At 35.9% G+C, this 22,141-nt stretch overlaps 1 protein-coding gene across 5 annotated transcripts in view; it reads left to right on the top strand.

Moving 5' to 3' along the window:
• The window catches only part of LOC135215601 (alkylglycerol monooxygenase-like), a 792,850-nt gene that overhangs the window by 423,480 nt on the left and 347,229 nt on the right, over positions 1 to 22,141 (top strand). For all 5 annotated transcript variants that reach the window (XM_064250496.1, XM_064250495.1, XM_064250493.1 and 2 more), the window contains one exon: positions 11,904 to 11,945. The gene's annotated coding sequence lies outside the window, so the exon portion shown is untranslated. The remainder of the gene's footprint in view (positions 1 to 11,903; positions 11,946 to 22,141) is intronic.

Here is a 22,141-nt window from a genome sequence, read left to right as displayed (position 1 = left end):
TGCCATCAGTAATGTGTGCATGAAAAATTCTATTGAAAAGTTGGTTGGATTGGCTTGACAGAATTTTGATACGTGACTTCAAACAATTACATTTTTGTTCGTGTGGGAAAGGTGTGTTGTTGAAGATTTAAGTGCAAATCTCTGATTTAAGAATATCGGTATACCCTCAAACCAAAGCTACAACTTTGTAAGTAGGAAACAGTGTGGGAATCCTGTTGAAGTCCCCATATTTTCGCAATACTTGTCGGACATTTCGAAACCAATCATGTAGGACGTAATGATACTTTTCTTAAAACATGTTCTATTTCCGATTAGGTCTCGTCCTGTAAAACAAAATTTGCTGCAGATAATGCTACTTTTCTTTGGTATATGAATTTGAACCGGATTTTTAGTTTTCATGTTAATAATTGGCCGGTATGGTATGGGTTTGTATTTTTGGGTGATAGATGTTTTGATTTTGTTGTTGCTGTTGTTAATATAGCAAATGTCATTCTTACAGTGCTATTTATATTACTCGTGTTATTGTCAACGTTTTTTAGAAAGTGTTTTAATTTGGTATTGTCGTGGATTTTAAACCCATAAAGTCAGCCGTGTAAATTCTCTCTCTCTCTCTCTCTCCTCTCTCTCTCTCTCTCTCTCTCTCTCTCTCTCTCTCTCTCAGTGAATAGATGAATAGATAATTTATGATAATTTATGAAATAGGCGTCATACAGACAACGACAAATATACTAAATAATAAGTGGAAGCATTTTAGCGAAGACAAGGAAGACTAAAGATAAATTAGAATTGAAACTAATGTCTCCTATGATCTTGGTTTTCTGCACTTTTTCATCTTAGGTACGCAGGAAAATTCTGGTTGAGCGGCACGAGAACAGCAATTTAGATGTCATGGAAGGAAAGAGAAAAGGAAAAGAGTTGGGCAGATTGTCTATTTATTTTTGTGTTCTCTCCCGAGAGATAAAGACGAAGTAGATCGTCTCTTGGTTCGTGTATACCAGGATCTGGTGTATACAAAGCAATACCGGAGTGCGTTTAGGTCAGTTATTTCACAGTTATTTATGGTCAGAAATGAAGTCACTGGAGAGTCTCATTCCTTGAAACAGTTATGTTTGTTCCTTCAAAGCTGGAAGATGAAGCTGAAATAATGATTGTTACATTTACTGTTATTAACTGATTCTTCGTTAAAAATTCCAACAGCATTCATTTCTGTATGTAGTAAGTTTTTTTCTCACGTTTAGCCAACCTTTTTCTCTTAATTACAGATAAAAATTATATATATATATATATATATTATATATATATATATATATATATATGTGTGTGTGTGTGTGTGTGTGTGTGTGTGTGTGTGTGTGTGTTCATGTGTATGTATATGCGTGTTTACATTATTGGCTTATTGATATTTCACTTTCAGATAGGGTCACTCCGTAATCTATTTTCTTTTACAACACTATCATTACATAGTTTGATGATTACCCTAAAGTGGAATATAGGTCATTTAATAATCTGCCAATGTTAATGTTATTGCTCTCTCTCTCTCTCTCTCTCTCTCTCTCTCTCTCTCTCTCTCTCTCTCTCCTCTCTCTCTCTTCTCTCTCTCTCTCTCTCTCTCTCCGTATAATCTAAGCTCCGTTTGAAAGTGGGTTTAAGATAGTATTGTGATGCAACGTTATCATTTTTATGTAGGTCATTGAAGAGTAAAGTTGATAAACTCTAAATAGGTTAAACATCAACTTCATATGGGCCGAAATGTAATGATTATGAACATTTTCCCCATCTCAGTTAATACATATAGTAATGAGAATATTGTTATGCAAATAGGTAGCGAAAGTATAACAGTGCGAGCAGCACGGACCAATTACATTCACAAAAGAAATTAGCAATTAGTACTTACAGTGGTTGAGGAGGGATGGGATTAGGGGATTTTTTTCCTTAATGACTTCTTCAACATGTATAAAACTTTTTAATTTTTTTTCGGCCAAAGAACAGTTTCACGAGTAAGTGTGATTAAGATATGAGTCTGAGAATATTTTAGAGAGAAGTAATTAATTATAAAGTGTGGGGCAGATTAACTTGTTTTTACGATGGCCAATAAGCATTTCAGATTTTATTATTTGTTTGTTTGGTGTTTTTACTTTGCATGGAACCTGAGGTTATTCAGCAACGGTACCGATGGCTTTACGTGACTTCCGAACCACGCCGAGAGTGAACTTCTATCACCAGAAATATACATCTTTAACTCCTCAGTGGAATTCCCGAGAATCGAACTCGCGGCCACCAAGGTGGCAGACCAAGACCATACCGATCACACCACTGAGGTGCTTTCAGATTTTATTTTTCCTAAGATTGATCGCTGATTGCCGAGATCCTGATTGTCAACATTTGAAAAGTATATTTTAAAGAAACAGGATTAATTTTGAAATTGAAAAACGTTGCTAGTAATGCTTGGTTACTTTCATTTCTTTGTTTGTTTATTTATGTATTTTTATTTGCATTAGTAAAGTGACTTCTGAAGGGCCCATGTATCAGGCACATGTGTTGTTTACTATCTTGGCACTGTGCTCAGTTTGGACCAGAGGTTTATTGTGTCAGTAGCCTTGAAATTGTTTGAATGCTGAAGGCTGCATACTCAGTCATGCATCAGCATTGATCTGCATGTTGGCCTGAAATGGACCCAAGGATGTGACCAAGTTTGACTGGTGCCACTACTCATGAGAATTAAGAAACCGTTTATCAATATGTATGTTTGTGTGTGAGTTCGTAGTCAGCCGGTTTCATGAACGTGTGTAGTATGCATACGCACAAGCTTTTACAGTAAAGTAAAATCAAGTTTGGTCCATGCAAACGACCTTTGTACCCTTAAGCATATATTACCATGTTTTATATGTGTAAAATAAGTTTATAATACATTATATTTTTAAAGAATCTGCGAATTGGAAATCTTGATTCTGTAAAGGGTTTCAGTTCAGAAGGGTTACTGGAACTTCCAATTACAGATGGAGGACGGCAGGAGAAGAATGACAGCAGCAAGATATTAAGAATAACTCTTTACTTTAAGGGCTACCGCATTTATTGTCACTTATTTTCATACAGGATAAATTGACTTTCTATATAATGTTTGTATTGAACAAACCAAAAGACGGTGTAATTGACTCTCAGGATTTCTGACAATCACAATCGAAGATAGAACTGGTAGCAAATGAGTAAATAAGAAACAATATTATTAGAAATAAAGATTTGGAAGAGAATAATAGCATGTTGGATAAAAGGAACTCATAAGCAAGACTTAATTGCCCATATAAGAAGGAATAGGGATAAAAATGAATACCACTTCATGAGCTTTTATCCATTTACTGTTCAGCGTGGGTCAATGCATGAATAACCGGAACTTGAATATATAATGTCTAAAACGTTATCGGTAGTCAAAGCAAAACAAAAGTAATGCGATGTAACCGTGTTTCTTAATTGCTGGAAAGTAATGATTGGTCAGGATGCAGCTTTCACCAAGTCCTATGGGCATTTGGAGTGGCTGCTGTCTCAAAGAAAATGCTAAGTTAATGAGAAATATACTCCCACCTCCTCTTCACGAGTGACAATATAAGCCAGCCAAGCAACTTAACTTTGTTTACTATTTTGACTAGCTAGGAAGGTAGTTGGCAGTGTTCCGAAGAGCGAAGTGGCCTGTCAGACATACATATTATTGTATCTAAATGCACTTTGGATTAGTTGACAGGTGATTATATGCTCTTTATATTTCAAAGATCTGGAAATCTCGGGATTGCTTGTTTTCTTGGATAACTATAAACATTCTTCCGCTGAGGTTCGGCCTCTCGACTCCTTGAGAGCAAAACTCCTTTTCTTTTTCTATTCTTTCTGTCCCTCTCCCGTTTATTTTTGGTCTTGCTTGGGAATGGGCTCTTTCAGAGGATATATATATATATATATATATATATATATATATATATATATAATGTATTGAGGGGGGCGGAATTCGAGTTACTTGAACAAGTGAAAATGAAACATATTCCATGTCATGTAATGGTAACAAAAATCTGTAGTCACCCTGTTGCCAGCTGGTGATAATGTTTTACGGATTGGCCTTTGCTCTCAGATAACGATTGGCACGTCTCGGTTTTCATAGCGGTTGGTTATCATGTTTTTTTTTTTATTACTTTTTCTTATCATTTTCTAACCTTTCATGTGAACGTTCAAGTTAATTGTAAGGATTTTACAGAAACGGATTCTCTCTCTCTCTCTCTCTCTCTCTCTCTCTCTCTCTCTCTCTCTCTCTCTCTCTCATAACCCTGTTATTCTGATGAATACTAAGCCATTACATGCCTTCAAGGCAGAAAGAAAGAGAGCCACTGTATCAAGCGCGAGAGGCGTCGTTATCCACATGATTAACGCCATCCATATTTCTGAGAGTTTTTCCAGTCTCCAGTGATTATGCTTAATATATTTTTAATTGCGTTACACAAAGAGGAATGCCCATTACGCCGCCGACGATGGCACGTGACCTTTGACCTGTTCAATTATTAAAGAAGTGCTCCGCCATTATTTTTGTATAGGGTTGGGTTGGTGAGAGGGACGGATCTGTAATTATAAGAATGAAAAATTTGGAGCCGGGGAGAGATGAAGGTAACTGGAAGGGTTCGGGGGTGGGGGAGAGGAGTTCACGGATAGGGAATTAGAGATGAAATTAGAGAATTTAGAATACCCGATGATATACACTACCAGAAAGAAAATGAGACAATACGCACGAAAATAATTCGCAAAAGTGAAATGCTAAAGGGTGAAATACGGTGATACACACAGTCACATACACTAAATATATATATATATATATATATATATATATGTTTATATATATATATATAATATATATATATATATGTGTGTGTGTGGTGTGTGTGTGTGTGTGTGTATATATATATATATATATAAATAAAGATAAATGCCACGAAGGAGTAGCTGCTTAAGTAAAGGGCTTTTTCAGCCGAAAAGATCTCGCAGACTCCTTCGTTTTTTATTTTTCCTTCGTGGCATTTATCTTTATTTATGGATTTATCACGTTCCTAACTTTCGTGATTCTGTATACATATATATATATTTATATATATATATAATATATATATATATATAATATATGTGTGTGTGTGTGTGTGTGTGTGTGGTGTATATAATATATAATATATATAATATATATATAATATATATATATATATATATATATATATGTAGTATGTATATATATTATACACTAAAGTTTCTTTATTGAGTAATGTACTTATGAAACTACTAACGGATATCCTGTCATAAAAAGAAATCCAATGTAAGAGAATCTAACTTCTGTGGTAACCTGAGGAAGCGAAGTTCCTTGAAGTTATTCATTTTTTAAACTTTGGTTATGAGGAAATAAGAAAAAAATATGTCTAATGCATTTTGGAAAACAGAGAGAGAGAGAGAGAGAGAGAGGAGAAACGTATGCCATAAAAAGGATGGAAGCATGAAATTGTGTTACAAAGTTAGGGCTAAACTGAGTTAACAGCTTAAATCTTGTTATTGCCAAGTCAGCTCAGGCTTGATGTTGGTGTGTTTGTCAGAGAGAGAGAGAGAGAGAGAGAGAGAGAGAGAGAGAGAGAGAGAGAGAGAGAGAGGATGTAATTTTATAAAAACTGAGTGCATGTTTATGAACGTAGCAATAGAGGATTTTTCGTTGAGTAATTTAGCTTACAAAGGTCCCTGTATTTTATTAGTAAAAAGTGTCAAAGGTCGTTTATTATTTATTATACAGTAGTATATTCACTTAAATGATAGTTCACAACAGATTTTGTATTGTGGATAGATTTATAATTCTGAACTTGTATGATGTGGAGAATTGTAAAATCGGCTTTGTACAAACTTCTTGTCCTTAGGACATAATCCAGTGCTGGCTAAAAGAGACTTGAAACCTTTTCAGATCACTTTATAAATTTCGGTATTAGCAGCTTGATGCCTTTTGGAGGTCTACCACATCCCCCCCTTTTTTTTAAACGGTTCTCTCTCTCTCTCTCTCTCTCTCTCTCTCTCTCTCTCTCTCTCTCTCTCTCTCTCTCTTCATTTATTCAGCAGTCACGCAGAGCCGACGTTCTAAGAGAAAGAAAGCGCTAAGAAGACCTCTTTTATGAAGCAGTAAATTTCTTCCATTTTGAAGGGAGTACACAGATTTCTTTACATTCTTACCGTACATTTTCTTAGACATTCGCTGGTATCTCTAGTTGATTACGAGGATCAGGTTTGGATTGTTAACTTTGTTTTTATCATTAATGTTGTCGTCACAAAGTTGACCTTGGGAGTCATCTGTATGTCCGATCTTTCAGGATAGTGAAGGACAAGTGTTTGAGTGGTGAGAATTGACTTCATATTCTGCTTTTAACCGTTCTCAATACTGTTAGTATTTATCGATAGTTTCATTTTAGTTTTATTGTGGCTGGAAATCCTTATGAGAAAAGAATAGAATGCTAGACACAGCTCTTACTGCTGTGTCAGATTAAGGTTGTATTGACTCGTTGAGACTCGAAGCCCGGCCTAAAAATTACGAAAATGCTTGAGCTTGTACATTAATCGTGGCAGGGGACTGATCACGTTTTCGGTCTGCAGAAGAATGCCGGAGTCCAAGGAAGTTCCTTAGATTTTCCGACTCGCTCGTTTTTCGAACCCGAGACCTCTGTCTAGTGAGGTGGACTTCCTGACCTATGGAGTACTGGGTGCTTATTTTGTAATTCTGTGAGCTATAAAGCTGTTTGGTTGCTTTCTGTTTGTGTATTCGTGTAAGTAGGATAGGCTCTGTCCTAGTTTCGAATGTCATCTTTATCGGAAAGAGGAGGGTGGGGTGGGGGTGGGGGATGGGAGGGGGAATGTCGAATGGCGTTGCCATACAATCGTTTTGTTCAGTCCGTATATAGGTCACCCGTCGCTGCCAGTGCGGCAATTTTATTGTCACTCTTTTCTATAGGTGATAGAGCATCTGAATAGCCTTGGATTCCCTTCCGGAAGTGACAGAGAGAATATATCTTTTTATTTCTGTTGGCCAATTCCTTTGTACTCGTCTGACTCTTTGACCTCCCAATGCGCGGATGTCACTCCGATTCAGGTCTAGTTAAAAGTGATGGCATTATGATTTGCTCTCTCTCTCTCTCTCTCTCTCTCTCTCTCTCTCTCTCTCTCTCTCTCTCTCTTAGTAGCACAAGTATGTTTCTTTTGTGCTTTGATGCCATTGTTATGTTTATTACCAAAGTTGTGTCGACGAAAACGAATTACTCAGGCAGATTTCCCGGAGTAGCAAATTTTCTTGAGCAGGGAAAAGAAATGGGAGGATCTCTCGTTTAACACATACGAACGCGCGCGCAGTCGTATGAGATGTTTCATGATAACTCTCATAGAACGCAGTTGCTCATTAGCGAATGAATGTATACAATGGCTTTTCATTGATCGCTCTTTTGAAGTTGTGTCTGTGGAAAAATTGAATGCTAATTGTGCAAATCTCCCTATTGCCTTCTATCACACTTTTCCTTATTAATTGATTTATTTATATATTTAATTATTTAGTTTAAAGTGATATGCTGATGGAGAATAAGACTACGAAATCATATCTGTTCATGTGAAAGTAGCGGTTTCTTATTGAAATTGGAGCCTGCCTCTGTCAGAACTAATAGAAATGACCATTGACGTTTGTCTCTTGCGCTTGTGGCTTCTTCACACAATTCTCGCAAACTTAGCTAAGTTTTTCTATTTATATAGTTGACTTTAACTATCTTTATTGGCAGTCAGGTCTCGTTCTCTCCCGTGCACCCAAGAAACTTGTTTCATGAATATCAGAATATCAATGTTTTTTTTTTTTTACAGCCCAAAGAGAGTCTCTCTCTCTCTCTCTCTCTCTCTCTCTCTCTCTCTCTCTCTCTCTCTCTCTCTCTCTCTGGAGACAGAGAAGGAAAGCTATATGCATATAGGGGACCTAATAATGAGACAATCACAAATAAGGAAGCAGTTAAAGACCTTGGTGTGATGATGAATAGGAACATGTTATGCAATGATCAAATAGCAACTTTGTTGGCAAAATGTAAAGCAAAAATGGGAATGTTGTTACGGCACTTCAAAACAAGAAAAGCTGAACACATGATTATGCTTTATAAAACATATGTTCGTAGTCCACTTGAATATTGCAATATGATATGGTACCCACACTATCAAAAGGATATTGCACAAATAGAGAGTGTACAAAGGTCCTTTACAGCTAGAATAGAAGAAGTTAAAGACCTTGACTACTGGGAAAGACTACAATTCTTAAAATTATATAGTCTAGAAAGGAGAAGAGAACGCTACATGATAATTCAGGCATGGAAACAGATAGAAGGAATAGCAGAAAATATCATGGAACTAAAAATATCAGAAAGAGCAAGCAGAGGTAGATTAATAGTGCCCAAAACTATACCAGGAAAAATAAGGAAAGCACACAGGACATTAATCCACTACGCACCAGCATCGATAATGCAGCGTCTATTCAATGCGTTGCCAGCTTATCTGAGGAATATATCAGGAGTGAGCGTAGATGTGTTTAAGAATAAGCTCGACAAATATCTAAACTGCATCCCAGACCATCCAAGATTGGAAGATGCAAAATATACCGGAAGATGTACTAGCAACTCTCTGGTAGACATTAGAGGTGCCTCACACTGAGGGACCTGGGGCAACCCGAACAAGATGTAAGGTCTGTAAGGTAAGGTCTCTCTCTCTCTCTCTCTCATGCCTGGCTTTGTGGTATAAGTTACGTTACACTTCGTAAAGTATGTGATTCAACCCAGCCACTTCCTTTTTGGAAAGGGGTCTGGCATCTGAATAGTTCCATGAATTAATGTATTCTTGGACGCGCTAGAGGGAAGGCAGCCTAATATTCTGCAGAATGAACCTCGTGTTATATAGATAACTTGGAAATATAGCTTGATCCGTAAACCAAATCCAGTGCGCACGTAGTATGGACCTAACTTTGCTTGTTGTTCAATTTGCAGGGTTTTAGAAGTGTCATAGCATGATTTCTTTTCAGCTCGGCAAGCCCTTCGTTTTGCGATGCTGTGAAGAAACGGGCATTTATTTCTATGCAAGTACTGTATAATAATTATGGTTTCTGGATCTGTGAGATACAGTTAAATGTGAAATATCCTTTAATATATAATTTATGAAATTTATATTTTAAACTGGTTGAAACTATTTACTTGCATATTTACTGAGTAATTCTTTTCGGTGTTGACACTTTCAGCACAAATGAGATATACTTTCTTTTTCATATTAATTCTCATAGAACGTGAACCGTATAACTCTTTTGGTTTCACCGCTTTCTTCTCTACACCTGGAACGGTTTGACGAACAAAGGACAGTGGCTGATACTGGAAGAGCAGGTGTACTCCCAAGGATGAGGAAAGGCTCCAGGCTACAGATTCTGAGGCTACGTACAATTATCAGTTGGACGGCCAGAGAGGAGAAGAGAAGAGAAGGGAAGATAAGGGAAGGGAGAGAGGAGGATGAATGGGGGTTAGGAGTAGTCTTAACAAAGAAGTTTTTTATCCGTATGGGCGGGGTTACGAAGGAATGGATAGGGTGGCTGGGATGTTGATGAATCAAAAAAAAAGGCAATAATGACTTGACGAAAAAAATATATATAGATATAAATTTGGTCCTCAAACATTGTTCAACCTAATTTTGGACGAAATAAACTCATATCTTCTAAGCTGAAACGAGTTTTACTGATACTTAACTACAAGTGTACAAGAGTAAAATACAAAATTCTTCTTTTAACGGTAATTGAATGTTTTTTTTTCTTGGAGTTGATTAGTTGCATTGTTAATATTATGCTGATTTACGTTGTTGCATTAACAGTATTTAGCGGATTTAGTAAGCTAAACCTTCAAAATTCAGTTATTTTTTTTTAAACATTAGCGTTTCAGCGTTCAATTTGCTGGTTTACCCTTAATCGCTTGTCGTCTTCCTATGGTTGTATATCCTTATTCTAGTTGGGCTGATGAATCTCTCTCTCTCTCTCTCTCTCTCTCTCTCTCTCTCTCTCTCTCGTGTATGTTTGTGTGCGCTTGCCTTCGATCTCTTAAGTTAAGTAGATCACAAGAAGTTACACTAGATGATGTAATTTTTGTTTTTGGTTTTATAAGTTATATTTATTTCTCACCAATAAGGAATTCATTAACAGTACGTGTATATTATTGAATATTTGTACGGGACATATTTAACAACTTTTCCCTTACATAGTTTGACGAACGAGAAATACGATGTACGTAAATCCACAGGTACATGTCTACACCATCGCTGTAATAATTTAGATAAGGGAGCTTTTTGTCATGTTATGCGATCAGATACGCATTGTTTGATCGTGTCCCTCCCTCTTTCCTCACTCCCATTTCTCCCTTCCTCTACCATCCCTACCCCCCTTCCCTTTCTCTTCCCTTTCATTATTCAGTGGCCTGATTCATTGTCAGTCGATGTCGTGAGACAGAGAATAGTTTTGAGTTGAGCGCAATCACCGATTGCGTTTCGTCTCTTTGTACGCCATATACTTTTTTTTTTTCTTCGTTCTCGTTCTTCCTTTTTGTATTGCAATTTTTGTATGAATGAGCCAAATCAGACAAAGGAGGGCATTTTACGGGAAATTAGTGACAGTTCATGGCGATGGTTGCCTAATGGCCTTTTTTATTTTCTCTCTCTCTCTCTCTCTCTCTCTCTCTCTCTCTCTCTCTCTCTCTCTCTCTCTCTCTCTCTGTTGGTACCATGCTTTATTTACTTTTCTTTCTTATAGATCAGAAAATTAAATTATATATCATATTTTTACTTTGCCAAATTTGATGAAAAGCCAGTAACTAAAACAAATTTTTTCTCCAAATTCACGTATAAAATTTAACTTCATTAATTTAACTTCATTAAATGCTGCTAAAACTCGGGAAAATAATAATATTCAGTGATTCTATAGAAATGATCCACAATATAAAGAATTGTGATTTTTTTATGAACACAGTTCATTTTATGATTCAAATGAATAATTTTGGCTTACTTCCGCGCACACGACCCCTTGCTTGACTGGTTCGCTTCTGTTAGTTTTAGTTTAGTATTCCAACTCATTTCTTTCTTTTTGCCGAGAGAGAGAGAGAGAGAGAGAGGGAGAGTTTTAAGATCGGGGGAAAACTAAGGACCACAATAATCATCTTATCCCCTGCGGTGGTTTACATGATGGCTGGTGATCGTTCAGGTAGCAGAATAGTCTGGGGGAGTAAATGAGGAAATGGGAAAATGCGATAATGTAAGAAGGGGAGCAGAAGGAAGCAGTAATCATCCAGCATCATTGGTCAGACTTGGTTAGTTGGTGGGGGGGGGGGGGTGGGGGGGGTATGGTGGTGGGGGGTGATGGTCGTGGATAGGTGATTGGGAGGAACAGATGTGGGGGAAGGAGGATTGGTGATTTGAAAGTTCCTGACCTACTACACATTTTTTATGTACGTATTTATTTTTTTTATTTTCTTTTATCAAATCAGACTTGATTGTAAAACTCTGACAGGCTAAGATATCGCGTAATGTTCTAGTTATGTAAAATATCAGCTCTTTTCACCTTTCAGCCTTTTTGGAAAGTTTTTGGAAATATCAATAACTTACCTTCCTATTTTAATTTTTTGTCCCACGAACTTTAGAAAAAAGGTTATTTTTATTCTTATAAAGTGTTTATAATGCTCACTATCGATTTCACCAGCAGGATTATATCCCAACAAAAACAAAAACTTTGTTTTCTGGAACTAAGGTACTGGACGACAAACATATTGGAAGTGTCTGATAGTTACAACCTATGGTATTAATGGCTGTTTTTGTTTTTCCAGGTGTGAGCTGACCTCAGAGTTCGACTCGGTGATGGAAATAAGGTAACGTATAATTAAGAAGCTCATTAAGTCTGATGATTTATTGGTTGGTCGTTGTACGCCCAATTACTTTATAGCCTGTACCCTTCAGAGAGGTGATACCCATAACCGGTTTCCCCTGTTTTCGCTTACTAAGATTTTTATATATATCGTGCGATGAATGCGTTAAATCTTTAGCTTTTCCATGTAACTATAGTTCTATAGTTGACGTTAATCTCTCTCTCTCCTCTCTCTCCTCTCTCTCTCCTCTCTCTCTCTCTCTCTCTCTCTCTCATAAAAAAAAAATTTTTCACTAATTTTTTTTCACTAATTTTTCTTGTTTTATTTAGATATTTTCTTTGAAGCCAAGTTGGTTATTTTCGAGGGATATTTCAAAACACGCGTGCATGTATTCAGTTATGTGTATTTACCGAGTGGGATACGTTGTTACTGTACTCGTGTTCTTCATTTGAACCTATGAGAAATTAGTCACGACTGGTTTTAATCCCTGTAGTCCTAAGGGAAACAATGCTTGAAAAGGGGCTACTTATCCTGTGTAGTTTAAAGCTTGTCTGAAAGTGGCCCAAATCTAAAAACCCCTCAACTGAACAAACACAGCCTTCATTACGTCCATGGAGAGAGAGAGAGAGAGAGAGAGAGAGAGAGAGAGAGAGAGAGAGAGAAGAGAGAGTGAGAAAGAGAGAGAGAGAGAAGAGAGGGGGGAAGAGAAGAGGGAGGGGGGGGGGGGACATAAGCAGGAACCAAACTTGAAGTAAAAGGTAGACAAGCTTCTTAAAAATGGTTTTTAATTTACCAAAAAGATTTCACACATCAAGTGCATTCGTGCGCAGTAACAGTCCATATGGCGGTTGTAGTTATGTTTCTGTGCGTTCAAGTTGTGATTATTATGATTCAAGACGTTTTAGGAACGGATATTTGGATGGGGTAGAGCATGTCTTTACTCGCATTCAGAATAATTTTAGCTGAGGGGCTTCCAGTTGTTCAAGACAAAGCGGTCTTTCGTAGATTTGTAACGAGTGCTTCCCTTCATGTTCCTTATTGAAATCAACGTTGAAGTAACGGATTTCTTTCGTTGTTAGTGAAGATGTCAAATGAGCTTTCCTTAATTTAAACTTTATTGCAGATCTGTCTTGGCTTCTATCTTAGATTTTCTTATTAATCTCGTAACTACCAATTTTTATATATGTTTACGTTTGGTAGCTTTTTTTTTTTTATTAATGGGCATTGTTCTCATTCACTTACATGTTCAATACAAATTTATATCCGTTGTGAATACCTTTAGAAATGATAATTCTGATATCTCACAGGTTCATTTTGCTTATAAGAAATTTGATTTTCTTTTCCACATTCTGTTGTAGTCAGGCAATGATTAGTGTTGAATATATCCAGAAACAGTAGCCATCCGTGTAAACAAGCCATTCCAATCAACGTCATTTGCTTAGACTTCACTTCTTGTCATATAGAGCACATTAGTAATAATCATCCTTTCAAAAAGGATTAAAAATTTTGTATTTGAAAATTTATAGTGTGAAAAAACTCTCGTGCTCACTTTAATATGCGATACATGTATAGATCCTTACACACATATGCACTATATATATATATATAATATATATATTAATATATATATATATAATATATTATATATTATAATAATAATAATATATTACATAATATATATAGGACTCACTTTCAGACCGAATCCCGGTGTTTCGAGCGAGAGTCCAGGGCATTACAGGGCATTAGCAACTTGGACCCAAAGGTCATAGTAAAAGAGGTTGAAGCCTAATTAATACTTACCTGAAGTGTTTCGTAGGTAGGCCCCAGCGCCCAACGTTTCTAGATATATATGATGAGTGAAAATATACTTTCTTAGTTTACTTCATTCTGATATTAACAATCAAGAAATTTGTGGGTTGTGGGTATACGAGACGTATGATAATTGAATGCTTTATGTATCTTATATACTATGTGCCAATACATTATACTGTTTCAACATACCTCTGTTACCTCTAACAGGGGGTGACCCTAGGGAAAAAATAACATAACTGTCACTGCCACATGTCCACTTTAATTGCTGAAACCTTTACACAGAAATCTTCCGCAATATTAACCCCACTACAATTTCATAGAAACTGTTAAAAACATGTCGAGTCTCCTACATACACTGTCCTATTCAACTCGTATCTTCCTGCCATATATTCTTGTACCTCTTGGATGCATATTTTTTAAATCCTCTCCGGAGTGGTTAGCTTTTGTTAATGTATTGTGCCATGTCATATTTACATATCACTTTATTTTGCATGTTGCTGTTGTAAGCCACGCTTTGCGGACGGTTTTTATTTTTCCTGCAACAATAATACAAGTTAAGCGTTGGTTTAAATATTAGCTGGTTTTTTTTACGTACCACTGCTTAAATCCATTCAAGAAGTAAAGCAACTGAAGAGAAATAGTCACTTAAAGATGAGGTCCTTTTGAAGGTGAATGGATTCGTAAATTAGACATGTAGAGTTGAGCAAATTAAGTAGGTGTAGATAAGAATTAGACTATGAGTGATTTTTTTTCAGGTCAAGTCTTTTTTTAAATAACAGGTTTGGAAGACGGATATATGAATAGCAAGAAATTGAAGAAAAAAGTAATGTAATGATCAATGCATGTGGATAAGCCAGGAGAAAGGATCTTTTAATGCATGTACATGAGAAGTAGTAATTGAACTTTAGCGTCCTGGGGAGGATTTGTGTGTTCATATTGTCATGTCGTTGAAGGGTACTATACTTACTACGTGTGAGAGATGGACGTCCGGAACTTGATTATATAGAGGGTTGGTTGTGATGAAAAGACATCATCACCAAGGGGTCACATAAAGGAGAAGCAAGTCTGTCATATGGGTGAGTGAAATTCATGAATGGAAATGAGCTTAATTATAGCTAAGAGGGAAGAGAATCGATGGAACCTTTGCAGTTTGTTCTGTCGTTGATGACGAGACAGTCGATGTGATGGATGTGGGAGAAGCTACTAATTTTGAATGTTTTGGATCCGTACAGGCAGTTGTGCACTGTAATTAGGAAATGTCTTGGAATGAGCAGATATAAATGTAGACTGTGAAAATTTAAGAGTAGAAAGGCAATATGAGATAATATAAGGTAAAGATTAAAAAAATGAAAGTAAAAACAGTCCAGGAGAACAGTTTAATTATGAAAAATAATCACAAGATAGTAGCGTTTTCATTTGTCTCCAGAGTGTCACTGACTCTCGCATTTGCGTTGCCGTATGCTTAAGAGGAACACTTCTCAATTCCGAAATAAGTCATACTTAATATATATATATATATATATATATATATATATATATATATATATATATATATATATATATAACATACATACATACATATACATACATACATCTTCATACATACTACATACATACATAATTACATACACACACATTCACACACACACACACACACACACACACACACATATATATATATATATATAATATATATATATATATATATATATATATATATATATATATATATATATATATCGAAGTTAAGGGTGGACTCTATCAATCCAGTAAACAGCAATCTGGTGTAAAGGGGAAGGACAATTCTTCATTCCTTTCAAAGTACTTTATTTAGCTGCTGACGTTTCAAGACGTTTAGTCCCATTTTCAAAGCTATACAATAAAAGAAATAGACATTAAAAAACAGTCGGAAAAAAAAATTAAAAGAGTAAAAAGTTTTTTTCACATACAACATAAGATTAAAAGTGCAGTAACTGCACTTTTAATCTTATGTTGTATGTAAAAAAAACTTTTTACTCTTTTAATTTTTTTTCCGACGTGTTTTTTAATGTCTATTTCTTTTATTGTATAGCTTTGAAAATGGGACTAAACGTCTTGAAACGTCAGCAGCTAAATAAAGTACTTTGAAAGGAATGAAGAATTGTCCTTCCCCTTCACACCAGATTGCTATATATATTTATATATATATATATATATATATATATATATATATATATATATATATATATATGTGTGTGTGTGTGTGTGTGTGTGTGTGTGTGTATAAAATAAAAGATTGGAGTGATGGTTTTTAAATATTGGGAAACAGCAAACTGTAATTTTGATCTGGGCAGATTTAAGTATAGTTCCAAAATAATGAAGTGAAGGTTATGAAGGGCTGATTTAATTAACCGATTGCTACGGATTTTGGTACTTCTGCAGGTTTTGAGAGGGCGTAATGATCGGTAACAAAGCTTTCCAACCATTACCCAAAGTAGTATCTATGGGTATAAGTAGGTAACAGTGAACTGATGTTCTAGTTGAAGTGACTCAAAGGCCAAATGGTATAGGAGCTCTTTTAAAATGGTTAGTGTTTCATGCCATTTTATTAAAAAGAAATAAAAAAAAAGCATTTGGAGAGTTTCTCCCAAAAAATTATGAGAAAGAAACTGTATAGGAAGGAGTAACTGTCACTTTCATCTGAAGAAGGTGTTTTTTCTTGTATTGAGTGCATTCATCGTCTTTGTTATTGTATATATATAGTATACACACACATATATAATATATATATATATATATATATATATATATATATATATATATATATATATATATTATTTATCTATCTTTCCTGTTAGAGTTCAAGAGTTACGTAAAAGAAGAAATTATCCTGAATTTCATGTAGTCATGGGCTAAAAGTACTCAGTTTACATAGGCAAGACGGGCTTCTAACGTATCAACATATGAATAGGAATTTTAATTGCACCTTCAAGTAGAGTAGAAAAAGCTTAATTGCAATTAAGAGCTTAGAAGAAAAACTTCATTCTGACTTGTTTTTTAGTAATCCCTCAGACTTCCCTATTTACCCTAAGAATGGATCTTAGTTACAGAAGTAACAGTAACACGTCAGAGGAAGGTCTTGTGTTTCTTGTGAGTCTTGTTGTCGGACCTGGCTAACCTTTATGGGAAAACTCATTTCTTTCTTTTCAAACTGAGCCAAGGAACGAGGTTTTACGTTTGTTTTCTTGCAAGTTTTGTATTAGTGTTTTGGGTTACACCCCGTCAGTGCACTTCACGTGGTGCACTGTTGGCATTACTTGTGGGTGTTTGCAGCACCCTTTTGTCGTTCTAATTTACCTCCGTTCCCGCTTCTTACAACTGGGTGCTGCGTTTGGTTTAGTCTTCTTTTCGTTCTGTGTAAATAAATATCTATTGCTTACACACACACACACATATATTTACATACTTAATGCATACACATCTATTGCTTTATTGGACTTAAAACGGGTAAACGTACGTGCACGCCCGTGCGTGTGAGCAGATTTGTATCTTGTAAGTTAATGAAAGCCTTTAGATAATGTTTTGTAGTACAAACATATCTATTTAAGAGATGTACAGGGTTTGAAAAAGAAGAGACAGTCGGTTTTACGCTTTGTGTAGTCTTCACTTTTACCTTTGGTGAGGATTATTGGATTATTTGTCTTGGACTGGCCATTGTACGTTATTTGAGTCAATGTTTACCATTTATCAGTTTGAAAAAAGTTTTTTCCGGGGTAAGAAGGTCAGTCATAATAGGTTTTGTTTGATGATTTTTTATAGCCTACTTTTTAAGCGAAACCTTAAGTAACTTGGAATCAAGGTATTAGAATATAACCTTAGGAATGGGTAAACGTATCGAATTAGTCTAGACTCGAAAGTGATGCATAACTTTTTTAAAGTTAAACACGAGTTAATGTCAGTATTAGACTTTGTCCTTGGTTCTATCATTTTTTAAACGTTAACGTCAAGAAAAAGCTAATCTTGAGCAGTTCTCCTTGGATGTAAATAGTCGATAATTATCAAACTTCACTCAGTGCTGTTCAGAGCCAAGCACCCGTTTTCTTAAGGGACGGTCTCTGAATGTAAGGGTACACTGCTCTAGACTGCCCTCTGGCCCAAGGTTTCCACTTAATGTTACTCGGAAGATGGGGGAGGAATAACATTAACTCTCAGAGAATTAATACTAAGTGATGTTGATCCTTAATTTCCTTGTGATGTGAGGGACAACAAATAATTGTGGATTCAGTGACTCGGTACGACTTTATTTATTTATTTATTTTTTTAATTGTTGTTGTTTATAAATGTAGTTTATGGTAAAGACAATTGAAGCTTACTTTGACCATCTCATCATTTGTTGAGGTAGAAAGTTTTCTGTTCTCAGGCTCCATTGCTACCGTTTTTTATATCGAGCTGTTATCAAGATCATCGATATTATTGTAAATGTTGTCGCCACTGCTGTTGGATATGCTGATTTTATCATCCGTAATGGATGTAGGTTGATTATTAAGTGTAAATATTTATGATTTTGTGATATATATATATATATATATATATATATATATATATATATATTTTAATATATATATAAATATATATATATGTGTATATATATATAATATATATATATATATATATATATATATATATATAAATACACACACACACACACCACACACACACATATATATAAATATATATATTATATATATATATATATATATATATATATGCATGTGTGAATGTATGTATGTTTATGTGTATGCATTATCAGCATAATTCATTGGTTCCATCCTGGACAAGAGGAAGCAATCTCAGTGTGTTTCCTAAAAAATCCATTGTATACATCCTTTGACCTAGCAAGAGGTTTGTTAGAACCGTAAGGCTAACAGACTTTTAAAAAAAAAACTATTTCGTGTGCATTATTTTTTTATGGAATTTGCAGTTTTATTGTTAAAAGACCAGTTATATAGTCATATATGGGATAGAGTGTTACATTGTTACTTTGAACTAATTTCTTTCCATAGGCATACTGAACATGAATAAAAGATTATCTTAGTCTAGAGGTCCTTTAGAAGTACTCATAATTTTGTTATAAAGGAATAACTGTTTCGGTTTTGCTTTTGTCCCTGTGTGGAATCTTTTGGCGGCTCTTGGTTTGGTAAGACATCTTTATGGCTTCCGACTTTTCGCTGTCGATTGAACATGCAGTTAAGTAACGTTACGGCCATGCAGGCTTCCCTTTGAAATTCTTTCAATTCTTGTTTATATTTGTCTTTTTTTTTTTTTTTTTTTTTTTTTTTTTTTTTTTAGATTAGATTTATCATTTATTATTTCCTTTCATGAACTATGTCTTAACAAATCAGTGCGAGGGGAAAAAAAGGAAATAAAAAGACAAGTGATTTTTTTTTATTTTTCCAAGCGCACGAAGTAAGCTGTTTAGGGTTTTACCATTAGGAACATCCAAAAGTCAACATTTATATTCCACTGGGACGTTTCGGCTTCAACACATGTAAGTCATTTTCTATAAAATAGAGGCAAAACACCAAAACATGAAATTTTATACTAGTAAAGTACAAATCAAGGAAGGGGCACATTAGAGAGTCATATTTTCTCCTTTTATAAACTACGTTGACATGAATAAAAACACACTTAGTGCGTTGAAGCCCCAATGGAATAAAAATTTTGACAATAGCCCTTGTTAGTTTCTGATGAAGAGATGATTCCTTAGGAATCAATCTCTAGTTTGACCATGTTCGCGTATTTTCTAGATAGGATTAGAATGAGCAGCACATCAGCATGGAACAGCACTTTTGGAACGTACTTAACACCCAGTGCTTATGATTTCCACCGAAGGCTTTCGGTGTCTTAATTTGTTTGTGAAGGGTCGATTTCGGATAGATGAATAACCGCAGATCTACTTCATTTCTGTTTCTTCCAAGATTTTAAAACCAGGGACTTTTTTTTTTTTTTTTTTTTTTTTTTTTTTTTTTTTTATTCAAAACTTAGTTAAGATTTCGTTAGAAGGAGAGTCGTTGCGGGCCAGAAAAGACTTCTTACATCAGGTTTGCCTCCATTAAACTCGTCGCCCATTCTTAATGTATTTTCTGGACTTTATTAAACATGAAACTTGGCCTTGCCCAAGACTCCTGTAAACAAGTTTCATGATAATAAAGAGCTCCTTCCCAGACATTAAACAAGGAGTTAGCCATGTTCAAGATAATTCTCTGATAAAGAGATTAATCTATTGAACGTTATGTGCAACTATTTTTGAAGTTGAACCTATTCAAGTGAACGAATTTCTTGGCCCCCGGTTTTAATTTTCATGAGATTATTTCATAATAATTATTTACAATCGTTCTTCTCTCATTTGCAGTCTGTTTAGGAGATAAGCCTAAGAATGAATGCGAAATTATCAGAGAGATTGTCAACGCTTCGAATGAGATTATAACTGTTGGTAGTCATTTGACATACGAGATGTATCAACAATGCATGTAGTAGTATCTCTATGCGAATTGCCTTTGCTCTAGTGTGTGAATACTTTGTACGCTCATGTGTATCCCAAGTAATGTTGGGGATATTGGTTTAAAGGTAATGTCATGTTGGAGAGTCATAAGAGAGCAGAGAGAGAGAGAGAGAAGGTGGAAAGACGAGAGAGAGAGAGAGAGAGAGAGAGAGAGAGAGAGGGTGGGGGGGGGGGGAGAAGGGTGTGTGGGATGGTGGGGGGACGCTGCCGTTGTGAACAGTAAAAGGAAAGTTTTCCAGAGAGTAGGGCGCAGTCCCCGTTGTTTCAGATCGTGTAGTGAGAGAAAGAAACAGGAGCGAGAAGGGAAAGGCGAAGTCAGGCAAAAGAGAAAATTCAGAGAGAGAGAGAGAGAGAGAGAGAGAGAGAGAGAGAGCCTGTTTCTCTAGCAAGATTGTAATTAAAACGGAGAGAGAAACGGTGTGTATGGAGTTTTATCGAGATTGAAATCACGATTTCCGTTCATTTAATAAATTCTTACAATTTCTTTTTCTTAGAATAAGGAGAGAGAGAGAGAGAGAGAGAGAGAGAGAGAGAGATGAAAATACCAATTTTCTCTTTTACATGCAGTTGAAAACTTTTACCCATACGTCTTGATTTTACGAACTTACGGACACTTTGGTATTAATTATAGCAATAGATTCTTTGGCTTCTCTCCCTTCTTTTTCAGGGGATTTTCGCGTCATCTCAAATGACAGCCTTGTCGTTGCTGAAAATAAAATTCTTGATTTGATGATTCCATTCTTTCCTTTACCTTTAAAACTCGTCAAGGGACAGGTAAACTTCATGGCATGGAATTGAGGACTGAAGCAAAATGAGAACACAGCAAGAAAGTCCGATAAGAGTCGTGAAAGGCTTCAGTAGAAGCATACTGATGAAAGAAAATCTTGAATTTCGGAAATTAGAAAGTAAAAAGTGAAGGAAATGAAGTGTAAAGGATTTTGAAACTGGAAGTAAGGGGTATTTCGAGTCGTGATCAGGAGGCCAAAGGCGAGGAGGATTTTAGGAACCGAGAAATGGGAAAGGAATTGAATTTCCAAAAGTGAGTTTTATACAACTTTTCAACTTTCTTCATGAAGATGAACGTGAAAATAGAATGGGTAGAGAGAGAGAAAAAAAAACTCAATCTTCCTGTAAAAGGTGAGAAGTGAGAGAGGAAGGGCCCTCTGAAAGATTCTTTCGGTATTTTTAAGAAGAAAAATGTCCTTCCCATAAAGTTGCTGACGACTTCATGGTGTATTGGATGGCTGATGGCAGGAGAGGTTTCACCTTCATGGGGTATCAGTGTCCTTTGGAGGGATAAAGGGTTGAGGATTAAGAAAAAGAAGAAGGAAGGGTTACAGGAGAGGAGACTTGATCATTTACTTAAAAGGTTTTCCCGAAGGAACCCTCCCTCCCCTATCCCTTACCCATGTACCCTTGACGACGGGTGGCCTCTCTTTGTTAGAATTTTGTACATCAACTGCAGTAGCGTGATTGAAACTGTTTTTTTCAAGTTACACTTCATGTAATGTTTTGTAATGATCACTAAAGACTCAGATATTTAGCTTATGAATGAGGTAGATATGGAAAGGTAGCTACTGAGGTTGATCATTAATTTTTTTATACAACTGAAATGTGATTCTCTCTCTCTCTCTCTCTCTCTCTCTCTCTCTCTCTCTCTCTCTCTCAAACACACACACACACACACACACGACAACGCCATCCGCATCCTCGTCGCGTCTCTTCTCCCTGTCCCCCTCTGAAAAGACTCTAATGCTCCAGTGGTTCAAGTTACTCAGCGTTGTGGAGTTAATACTGGTCACTTATTGGACTTCGCAAAATCAATATGGCTACAATGGGGGATCGC

Source organism: Macrobrachium nipponense, chromosome 5 (genome assembly GCF_015104395.2).
Source record: "Macrobrachium nipponense isolate FS-2020 chromosome 5, ASM1510439v2, whole genome shotgun sequence".
Classification (NCBI taxonomy): domain Eukaryota; kingdom Metazoa; phylum Arthropoda; class Malacostraca; order Decapoda; family Palaemonidae; genus Macrobrachium; species Macrobrachium nipponense.
The sequence above is the reverse complement of the archived record's forward strand: the minus strand, read 5'-3'. Positions and strand labels throughout refer to the sequence as shown.